Raw genomic sequence first — 12,188 nt, 5'->3', positions numbered from 1 at the left:
GTTTGTACGTATGACCTTAAAACTTCCTAACCTAAATGTTATCGAGAAAAAATGGTTCTAGCAATTTTTATGGTCGGACCCAATCCTGGGACTTAAACAAGGATTACGACCTATCCAATGACACACCCTCCTAGAAAAGAGCGAGGGCTTAAAATGCGATAAAAGTGTGCCCCTGTCGTCGCACGATCGAAAAACATTGGTTTTTTTTTAAACATTGAGAAGAAATCGACTTAAATCGGAGAAATTGACTTATTTACTATAAAATGTTGACTATGCTTAATAACTCGTCCTAAAAAGCATTATCCGACTTATAGGTAGCCAGGGCAATCTACTAATGGTTTAATTCGTTAATTCATTACGACGATGAGAAAGTATGGCTATTCACGTCGGGGTCCAGGAGACCACATTAAATGTTGAGATTTAGATGCTTGAGAAGTTTTAAAATTTTGGTAGTGACTTTTGTGCGGGCATCTGATAGATATAATAGCACAAGTTTAATCTTTTCTTTTCTTTTCTCTCTTATTTTTTTTCACAATCAACAGGGAAAGACAGTCTCCCTCGACAGACCCAGAATTGTATAGCACTGCAACATTTTCTTAAAAAAAGCATGTTTCCAAACAACATGAATGACATGATTACTGTTAGTGAAGCTATTTATGAAACTTTTCGATACATTCATTAAAAGTTAATAGTAAAAGGGCTCGATTATTTGAAAATAACTTGAAGATTTAGGAGGAAGAAAACAATAAGATTCATAGTCTTTATTTCGCGACCATTTTTAATTACTTTTAAAAGGCTATTATGCTCAATACGGTGCCGACACTATGGTAAATTTGAATAATGGTACGAACGAATGTAAACGGTGAAAAATAATCGACATGACGAGAGTTTCCCAGGGCTTAGAAATTGAGGAGAAAAAGCATTTGGCTTAATACTGGCAAAAGTGTCATACTCAGAGTCGTTCATTTAGGGAGGCCCGTATAGTTTACAATGTGATTAAAACTTTTAATTGCATTGCGTTCAATGACAGTGACCATGCAATATGTTTTTGGCTTCAGTCTTCTCTGACATTAAATTGCACTTAGCAGACATGATTTTCAGGAAGGATAAGAAGCTAATTTCCGAACTATCTTTAAAAAAAAAAAAATGTATACCTAAATTGGGACTCCATCTATTCTTACAATCCTACAAGTACTGCGCACAGTAGTTTTTATCTCGAAAATCGGTGCCTGATTCAGTGATTCACGCAATAAAGGGTTAAGGTGATTCGTCAAGCTCAAAAGAAGTGGTCGAACTGGCATGCGATATATCGCATCTTTTAGGTCAAAAATCTCGGCAGATTTTGAATTTTCAGTAAAGAAAAGGACGATAGCCCCTGCGCATGAGCCTAATGAATCATTCTAAACCTTAAAATCGGCAAAATTCAGAGAAATGAAAGCAGGATAGTGTTTGGAAAAAAACCTCGCATTCGATTCAGCTATCGATTTCGGTATCGAATGCGAGGTTTTTTTTCCAAACACTATCCCGTTTTCATTTCTCTGAATTTTGCCGATTTTTGGGTTTAGAATGATTCTTCAGGCTCATGCGCAGGGGCTATCGTCCTTTTTTTTGCTGAAAATTCAAAATCTGCCGAGATTTTTTACCTAAAAGATGCGATATATCGCATGCCAGTTCGACCACGTCACTTGAGCTTGACGAATCACCTTAAAGAGAGGTTCGCGAGGAGGTCGTTCGCGTAGAATCATAAAAATGGCAATTTTTAAGAAACTTGAGTAAAATTTATGAGCTTAAATTAGGATGGATTAATAATAGATGGATTCGACTACACCGGAAAAGACTCAACGTCTTTGGTGCTCGACCACTCGACTGCATTGCAGCGAGAATTACGTTACGAATAAGTACAACCACACTCGGCTTGTAAATCGAAATTATGTTACTCTGACCAGACATGTATTTTCCCTAAGCCATACTCCGAGTTAAATATATGAATTAATATGACTGAATCGATGGGACCGAAAACGATAATGTGGGGTAAAGGAAGCAATGTCCATTTTGCTGATGAACCCTTGACTGATCCATTTTTTTCAAGATGCCTCATAAGAGGCCTCCTCATGGTAAGAAGCCGTTAAACAGGCACGTGGCACGTAGATTTTTGTTGATATTGTTTTAGTTGCTCGTTTCGCGGTCATTTTTTTATCCTTCATTTTTGTTGTTTGGCGGATCTTGTTTCGGGGGAGGAAGTCTTGAGCGGATAATGGTGGGTGGCCTTCTCAGAATAAGGGTGGCCCGCGGGTCCTCCCCCGAAATATTTTTGCAATAGACCCTTCATTTAGCATTGGGGGGGGGGGGGGGGGTTAAGTAGAGTGTGCAAAAATAACTGGCTAACAAGAAGTGCAGCACCTCATTAGAAAAATTAAGTGCTTTTTTAGTACATTTTTAGGTGCCATTAATTAAAATACTTTGTAAATTCTGAATTCACGGGCGCATTGCGATGAAGAAGACACGACTTTTGAAACTTAGAGGTGGCCTGAAAATAATGTGGTTTACACTTGCGAACTAGTACGTAAAATTGCACTAAGGAGAAAAAATGCGCGAGGGATTGCATTCTTTCCAGTCGGTCTTAAAAATGTCAGTCCTTCTTGCAGGATTCCCGTTCAATCTCAATACTTCCGGACCGCTCTCAAAGGAGTATTTTTTTCCGGATCAGTAAACACTCTGACTTAAACCCCCTGTGCCACGTGCCTGCTGATAAAGAAACGACTATGAATCAGGAGGTGTTTCAAAGGTCATCATAGTGGGTGCCTTGGTTCAGGGGCTGGAGGTGAAGTTCATATAATAATCAGTGGCGTGGCGTAGTTTGCGATATATCGCTGTTCTGCCATTTAAACTTGTGGTAGAAAATCGATTACCAAGGTGTTCGCAGCGAACACCCTGATTATCGATCATTTTCCATAGGTTTAAATGACATAACAATCTACACTGGAAAAAAAAGTAGCTTGAAACAAATCAAAATCAGCTTGAAGCAAGCTGGAAAAAATCTTAAATTTGCCGCCAAGAAACGTATAGCTTGAAATAAGCATGGTCGGGCTGCTTGAAATTAGATACCCGGCGGAATCTTAATTATTTTTCGTTTAATGCTCGGATCCAATACTAAAAACTGAAAGTTTTATTCATTTTTCATAAAATTTCGTAACGTAGGGATAAAACGTTACTGATTCTTCGACATGGATCATGTTAAAGTCGTCGCGTGCGTTGCCGCGGGTTTTGTTCTCGGTTTGCAGCACTGTTAAAATGCGCGGCTTTTGGAGATCTCCTGGAATGACTTGAGAATGTAGGAATGTATAACTTAATGCCCGTGTCGAAAATAAAGGCGGAGTGGTTACAATCCAATGGAAACTTAATTCAAGAAGTTGGCTGCAAACTTAATTTAAGTCTAACTTTTTCAGCTATTTCCAAGATTCGTGTCATGCTTGAAACCAGGAATCTTGAATCGAGTATACATTATCTTGATTCAAGAAACAACTTCTTAGAATTAGCAGCCATGGTGGCTTGATGTAAGATTCAGCAGGTTTGGCTCAAGATTTTTGTGCTGCTTAAATCAAGCTAGCAGGTGATCCAAGCTATAAGGTAGCTGCAAATAGGAATCTCGAATCTTGAATTTAGCAATAAATTGCTTGTTTTAAGATAAAAATTCTTGAATCAAGCTGATTTTTTCTCAAGATTCCGAGACGGCTTGACCGTAGCAGACTTTTCTTTTCCAGTGTATACATCGCAAAGAACGCCACGCCACTGATAATAATCAGTGGCGTGGCGTGCTTTGCGATATATCGCTGTTCTGCCATTGAAACCTATGGTAAAGAATCGATTACCAAGGTGTTCGCTGGGAACACCCTGATTATCGATCCTTTTCCATAGGTTTAAATGACATAACAATCGATACATCGCAAAGCACGCCACGCCACTGATAATAATCAGTGGCGTGGCGTGCTTTGCGATATATCGCGGTTCTGCCATTGAAACCTGTGGTAAAGAATCGATTACCAAGGTGTTCGCTGCGAACACCCTGATTATCGATCCTTTTCCATAGGTTTAAATGACATAACAATCGATATATCGCAAAGCACGCCACGCCACTGATAATAACTTAGGCCCCAGAATATAGTTCCGCTGATCCCGGATCCGATTGGGATCCGGGTATTTTCGCCGCTACTTGCATCTCACGGCCAAGGAGTGCAACGCAACCCGCCACACGTCAGGCCCGGCGAGGAGATCATCCGCAGACCGTCCCAGACCGGCCCAACCACCCTTATGTGGATCTGGACCTACCAAAAAAAACATGCCACAAGCACACGGGTTACCCAAGGCTCCCGTGACACGAACATATGACGGTCTTTCCGCTCAGATGGAGGTCATCAAAGTCCGTCAACGAGCATTGATGGCCCCCACCTGGATGGAAATTCGACCGTGATGTGTACGCGTCACGAGAGCCTTTGCGTCGAAGGAGCGTCCACACGGTTCATCCGATCGTCGAAAGGACGGTACGTCGAACAACCCCCCGGTCGCTCCAAAATTGGAGCAACCGGCGGGTCACACGACGGACCGGCAATCCAACCAACAGATGGACCGTGTGGACGTTCCTTTGACGATAAGGCTCCCGCGACACGGACAGATCACGTTCAAATTTCTATTCTTGTGGAGGTCATCAATGCTCTCTGACGAATAGTGATGACCTCCACCTGAATGGAAATTTGACCGTGATATGTACGCGTTACGAGAGCCTTTGCGTCGAAGGAGCGTCCACACGGTTCGTCCGATCGTCGAATGGACGGTACGTCGAACAGCCCCCCGGTCGCTCCAAAAATTAGAGCAACCGGCGGGTTACGCGACGGACCGTCCATTCGACGATCGGACGAACCGTGTGGACGCTCCTTTGACGCTAAGGTTCTCGCAAAACGAATAGCTCACGGTTGAATTTCCGTTCAGGTGGAGGTCATCAATGTCCGTCACCCGACGGGCATTGATGACCTCGACCTGAACGGAAATTCAACCGTGAACTGTTCATGTTGCGAGAGCCTTTAAGTCGAGGGTGCGTCTACACGATTCGTTCGGTTGCCAAATAGACGGTACGTCGAATAACCCCCCGGTTGCTCCAAAATCAGAGCAACCGGCGGGTTACGCGACGGACCGGCTACCCAACCGTTGAAGGAACCGTGTGGACGCTCCTTCGACGCTATGGCTCTCGCGATGCGAATGGATCACAGTCAAACATCCGTTCAAGTGATGGTTCACCAGAATGAAAATTTGGCCGTATTGTGTCCGCGTCACCAGAGCCTTAGCGTCGAAGGAGCGTCCACACGGTTCCTTCAATCGTTGAATAGACGGTACGTCGAATAACCCTCCGATCGCTCCAAGATCAGAGCAACTGGCGGATTACGCGACGGACCGGCTATCCAACAGTCAGATAAACCGTGTGGACGCACCTTCGTCAGTTCATACGCTCCCTCTACACACAAACGCACCACAAGTCAACCATTCACACAATCACACGCACACAAACCAATTATTCACACAATCACACCCACCCACAAGTTTAGGTGAAAAAAAAGACATAAATATACCATAATAAACTTAGGCATGCACAATTAAAAAATGAACATTGTTGTGAATCTAATAGGTCAGCTAAACTACGAAAAATGACAATTTAAAATGACCAGGCACGAAGGCTTGAAGGAATCCAGTACCATTCGAGTATTTCGACAACACTCAAGGAATTACTCTTCTGAACCTCCTGAATAACAGCCTTTCGGTTTTTCGAGATACGGGGGGCTAAAGTGACCAAGAATCGTGATTCTTGGACACTTCAGATCTCTATGACTCGAAAACCCGAGAGACTGTTATTCAGGAGGTTTAGAAGAGTAATTCCTGGAGTAAGGTCGAAAGATTCGAATGGTACTGGATTCCCCTAAGCCAAGTGAGTAGTCCTCTCCTGCGGACTGATTATTGAAATTGATGGACAAAGCTATAGACAAAGAAGACATAGGGAGTATGGAGCGATCCTATTGGTTGAAATGAGTGGGTCCTATAGACAAAGGGAGAAAGTGATAGACTAACAACGGCAACCCACGAGAGACCCGACAGTTAGTCTATCACTTTCCCCCTTTGTCCATTGCAACCAACCGCTTCCACCAGTAGGATCGCTCCATACTCCCTATTTGTCATCTTTGTCTATCGCTTTGTCTATCAATTTCAATAATCGCCCCGCTGATAGTTTAAGGTGATTCGTCAAGCTCAAGTGACGCGGTCGAACAGGCATGCGATGCATCGCATCGATTAGGTCAAAAATACCAGCAGATATTGAATGTTTTAGCAAAAAAAGGATGAGAGCCCTTGCGCATTAGCCGAAAGAATCATTCTAAGCCCCAAAATTGGCACAATTCAGAGAAATGAAATCAGAATAGTGTTAGGAAAAAAACCTCGCATTCGATTCAGCTATTGATTTCTGTATCAAATGTGAGGTTTTTTCCGTACACAATTCTGCTTTCATTTCTCTGAATTTTGCCAATTTTTGGGTTTAGAATGATTCTTTAAGCTCACGTGCAGGGGCTATCGGCCCTTTTTTGCTAAAAACTCAAAATCTGCCGAGATTTTTTACCTAATCAATGCGATCAATCGTAGACCAGTTCGACTACGTAACTTGAGCTCGGCGAATCACCTTCAGAAAATGAGGGAGGGAAAAAAGAGAAAAACAGGAAGGCATAGCGTGGATAAATGACACTGAACTGTGAGGAGCTTGAGAGTTAAAGATCATACAGAAGAATAGAATCGGAAAAGGATAAGGTTAAACGGTGATAGCATTGGGAGAAAAAGTTAATTGATAAGAGAAGGGCTACAGGGAGGAATCAGGTGCTGATTAGAGGAAGCTGAAAATAATTAGGCAAACGCTAGACATGCATTAGAGGAAAAGTTGAGGCCGCAAATTACAAGTGCGGGACAGAAGATGAGAACACAACATAGGAGGGGAGTGGTGATGTGAGGAGAATATTTAAGGTGATTCGTCAAGCTTAAGTGACGTGGTCGAACTGGCATGCGATAGATCGCAACGAATAGGTCAAAAATTTCGGCAGATTTTGAATTTTTAGCAAAAAAAAAAAAAAAAAACACGACAACCTTTGCGCATGATCCTGAAGAATCATTCTAAACCCAAAAATAGGCAAAATTCGGAGAAATGAAATCAGAATAGTGCAGGGGAAAAAAAATCACGCATCCGATTCAGCTATCGATTTCTGTATCGAATGCGAGGTTTTTTCCGTACACAATTCTGCTTTCATTTCTCTAAATTTTGACAATTTTGGGGATCAGAATGATTCTTTAGACTCATGCGCAGGGGCTATTGTCCCTTTTCAGCTAAAAATTCAAAATCTGCCGAGATATTTTACCTAATCGAAGCAATATATCGCATGGCAATTCGACCACGTCACTTGAGCTGGACAAGATACCTTAAAGAAAAACTGCAAATAAAAGTCGGCCAACAGTGCCTTGAGGAATTTGGATTTTTTACACCTCATTTACGTCTGAGACCCGAGTGAGGGAAGTGGTTCCAGTGAAATGCTAATTTTTTTTTTTTTCGTTTCAGCCTTATTTTTTCGGCTTCAATAATTGTTTTAAATTCGGGCTGAAGTACAGTATAGGGACTACTGACCATATTTTAGACCTCAGTACTGGATACCTGCGAATTTTTGAACGTCACTATAGGCCTACTACCTACTCGTTGGAAATAATTGGGACGAACCAGATCGGCACCGACAGTCTGGTCTGGTGAAGGAAAATGTTCAAAAAAGGGTAACGTACAATTTTGGAAGAAAATTTGTTTTGTAAAGAATGTACGTAACTGTACATCGGGAACGACAAGAAGGAAGAAACGACTGAACAAAAATGTTCGCAAATGTTCAAAGAAGAAAGAAGCATCATTTGAAAAATCAGCTATTTGACACCCTTCCTTCTATCAGGGCATTAACCATAGCGAGTACTAACGAAACAAAAATCCTCATAAAACAGTTTCTTTTTTTTCTAACGGATGAACTTGAAGCAACCCACCGATCATTTGGGGGGGGGGGGGGTTTGTTGATCGTCAGAATAACACACGCCGGTCATGACAATCCAGCAGAAGGGGAGGGGGGAGGGGGAACGCTCCTTGCGTTCTTCTCCAAGTTTCCGAGATGTAGTCACAGGAGGCGGGAGGAAGAGAGAGAGAGCGAGAGTTTGACTGAAGAAGCCGCAATCGAACAGAACACCTGCGATGAAGAAAACTCAAGTGATAATGCAGAGAATCAGAATCCACGGACTGAAATCGTTCCGTCCGGATTCAGAATTCTGAGAAAAAGGGTTCTCTGCCCGAAAACCCAGACAGGAGACACAAGCCGTGAGGGCCCGCATCCGGTCCCGAGGCGTCAGTTTTCGTCGCCGATTTCTTATCTTGCCCGTTTTACTTCACTCGTTCACTTCGGGCAAGCTACAGGGAGAAGGGGGGAGGGGGGAGGCCCTGCGTGTTGGAGTCGGGCGGGAGAAAATCGCCCGGCAAGCACAAGATGAGGTAGAGGAAAAAAAGGCGGGAGAACTCGCCGCTCCTCTGGCGCATGGCGTTAGGACGATCCGAGATTTTTGCGTGAACCCCGGAGAGTATGGATTTACATGTAAAATAGGGCTCACGTGGAAATCCAGATACACTTTTTGGTCAGAGGACCGACGAATTGGACTTCATTTCGCAATTAGGAAATACGATTTCTGGCTCATCTGTAAAAACACGTATGTGCATAGGGAAACTAATGGCACATACGTTGTTCTTAGACGGAGCCAGAAATGATAGTTCCGAGTTGCAAAATGTAGTTTAATTGAAAGAAAGAAAAGAAAAACAATGCTCGGCCTTGCGAAAACCTGAAATACTTAGCGCCCCTGGTGCAATAGGACGGAAAAATCAAAACAACACTGGTGCTGGCTTTGTAACTTGGCAAGAGAGGTTGAAAGGTCTTCCAACTTTCGAAAATACTAAATTGGGATCATTCGGAGGCTACTTATTGAGTACAAGATTTTGTTTCAATTTTCAACTGACGATATGGAAACATTTCACAGAAGTGTATTCTCACACTGAGCAGCATTTTTGAATTACTAAAAGTGTAGGGAGACTTTTCGGTTTCAATAAAATTGCTCAAATTTTACATGAGATTTTCTCATCTTGGTAAAATAATCCCATGCGAAAAGGAAGGGGGGGGGGAAGCAAGGGCTTGTACGATTGGGTTAAAATGGTAAGTTCCAGTTAGACAAAATGCAAAAAGAAATATGAGGAATAAAAGGAAAGCTCGAGATGACGGAAACAAAAAATTACAATTCAACGACTCAACCTTCCACGATAGATTTTTAGCTCACATTGATCATACGTGGAGCCCTTGAGTAATAATGAACAATTTAGTCAACCAATGAAGTAAAATAAGGAGAGGCTGCAATATAACATAAAATAACCGGGACGTTTCGAAAAAATAACAATTTCATTTCCTACTGGAAAAAAAACCAAAAAGGAGTCGTCGATTTCTCTCCAATCAACATATTTCCTACTCTATTCAAAGCAGACAAAGCTTGCCCGAAATTATCATCTGAAGGTACACATTTAAGACACAATGTAAAATGAAAAATTCATATTATTTTCATCGAACAACCTAGAAATTCTCAGATGAGGGAAAGGTAGCGTGGTGAGTCTATATCGGTAACCTGAAATGAGAGGGTACAAAAATATTCATGGAAGGGCTTGGAGGACAAGGCTTATTCAGTGAAGTTTTTGAAAAAATTGAGAAATTCATTAACTCATCTAAATCTAATTTGAGAGAAGGTAAATACTTAGAAAATTCAAGATCAAAATCCAACTTTAAAGCATCAAAAAGTGAGTTTGAACTTCCTTTCCGCCATTAGGCCCCACGAAATTTAGAAACTATTACCTAACACATATTTCATGGAATAAAAAAAAATTCAAAGAATTTCTGTGCGCCTTATCCTCCAAGCCTCTCCATTTAAAAACTTGGAAAAATTTCCTTTCAGTGAGTTGTGAGTACCTATGAAAGAAGAGGAATAACTGAGGAGAGAAAGAAACAGGAAAATCACGAGGGTAGAGCACATGACAAGTAATACATATTTACACCTTAGTTGGGCAGAATTTAAATCAGAAGTAAGTAAATTATCTCAAACCTCGATCACAGACCAAACCGTGATAAAAGGAAGCAGTAGTAGCCAGATTTCCCCTCGAGAGAGCCCATCACAAGATTCAGTTCTGCGTGAAGTTGAAAAGCTTCGCTTTGACCAGGGAAACCGACGCGAAATGTCCACATCTCGAGACGAAATCACACCAAAACTAACCGAATTTCCGCACGATTCAATTGCACGACGAAATACAAAACGATGCGATCGAAATGAAAGCCATGATGAGACGGAAAGCGAAAAAGCGAATCGCGCGATGCAGTTCCGAACTTCCGAACGCGTGTACCGGCGAAAACCTCGAGACATGGTGAATGAATTCAAGAAACAGAAGCGTTAAACACGGCACAGATTATCGACACACTTCATAAAGAGACACACGAGACTTAATTACCGACAAATGAGAAGAAAACTCAAAGGAAACTCTAATAATTTTGAAAGGATGTTGGGGAGCCAAGGCGGCCGACGCGTGCGCGACCAGAGACGTTCACCGAATGCGACTCACTCAAGTGAGCGACGCAGACGCTGGCTCGCCGAATCTTTTCAAGGACAGACTCGCTCTCAGCCTCGGGCGGCCGTGATAGGTCCTTGACAGTGATCAGTTTTGCAAAGGGTAGCTTCCCGCCGCCAGAGGGGCTCGCGAGCCAGCCTCCGGCCGGCTTCCGAATTTTGACGATTTGCTCGCACCTTATCTGTTCTGTGATCACACCATAAACAATGATGCCAGATTTTTCGAATAATCTTGTGGGGTCTCTCTCGAAGTAAACGAATTATGTACTTTATACGAACACAAATCCTCAATTATATTATAATTCCTTTCCTGCCGTTCAAGTCTTCCTTTTAAATTACTCCTGTTAACTAATCCAAATCAAAATGTACTTACTTACCTCTCTTCTCTCGCTCATTAAATGTCACACCGATTTTTCACACTCACATTTCATTCAAAATAATTGAATTAGATTTAAGATGTGTACACAAATTGAATCGGCTCGTGCGAAAACCGCTAATGTCCATTTTTTTCAATTTTGAGATCTTTGGGTTAAAATACTCTCGGAGGTCAGACACACTCATTAATGTAGTGAAAATGTTTGTTCCTTAGGTTTGAAGCCCTTTTCAGGGGGGGCCGTGGTCCGAATCATGCGAAAACCGCTAATGTCCATCTTTCGTTATAATGCCTCATTACCTATACTGTACAACAAACCAAAATAAAAAATGTCTCTTGGACGACATTAAGTGACCTTTATGCATTTTAAGGCGCTGAATCCGAATATGACCTCCGTTTTTTCCATCACCCTCCAATTTTCCGGAAAAGCCGATTTACTCGGAAAAATGACCATTTTTGGGCATTTTTAGTGTTTTTCCGACTGTTATCCCCTGCAGAATGTAGGTAAAATTTTTCGTTGCTACGAGAGTCAATTATGCCGATGTCTCTTTAAACTGTGAGTCCGAAATGACCTTAATTTTTCCCGTTCACCTCTCAGTTTTCCGGGAAAGCAACTTTTTCCCGGGAAAATGAGCAAATCCGACATATTTGTCGTGCATGTAATTTATTTTTATAAATTTTCCTGGACTCGTGGTAGTATGTTACTCAAGTATTTTGAGCTGCTAAATCCGAATATGACCTCGGTTTTTTTCTATCACAATTCAGATTTCCGGTAAAGCCGAGTTTTCCGAGCCTAAAATTGTGTATTGTAAAAGCTTTGTCGGATCGAAGTGTACCTATTCAAAATTCACTGTATAAATGTCTCCGATATGTGATACATCGATTCCTTTGCATTTTGATCTGTTGAATTCAAATATGATCCCAGATTTTTCCGATCACCCATTATTTTTCCGGAAAAGTCGCTTTTCCAAAGAAAACGCTCTTGTCAGATATTTTTGCGATGATTTAAGGCTCCTTGGAGCAGATTTCTAACACGATCATACAGGAGCTTCTCCTTGTCTCCACTTAC

This window comes from Bemisia tabaci, chromosome 9 (assembly GCF_918797505.1).
Source record: "Bemisia tabaci chromosome 9, PGI_BMITA_v3".
In the NCBI taxonomy this organism is placed as follows: Eukaryota; Metazoa; Arthropoda; class Insecta; order Hemiptera; family Aleyrodidae; genus Bemisia; species Bemisia tabaci.
The sequence above is the reverse complement of the archived record's forward strand: the minus strand, read 5'-3'. Positions refer to the sequence as shown.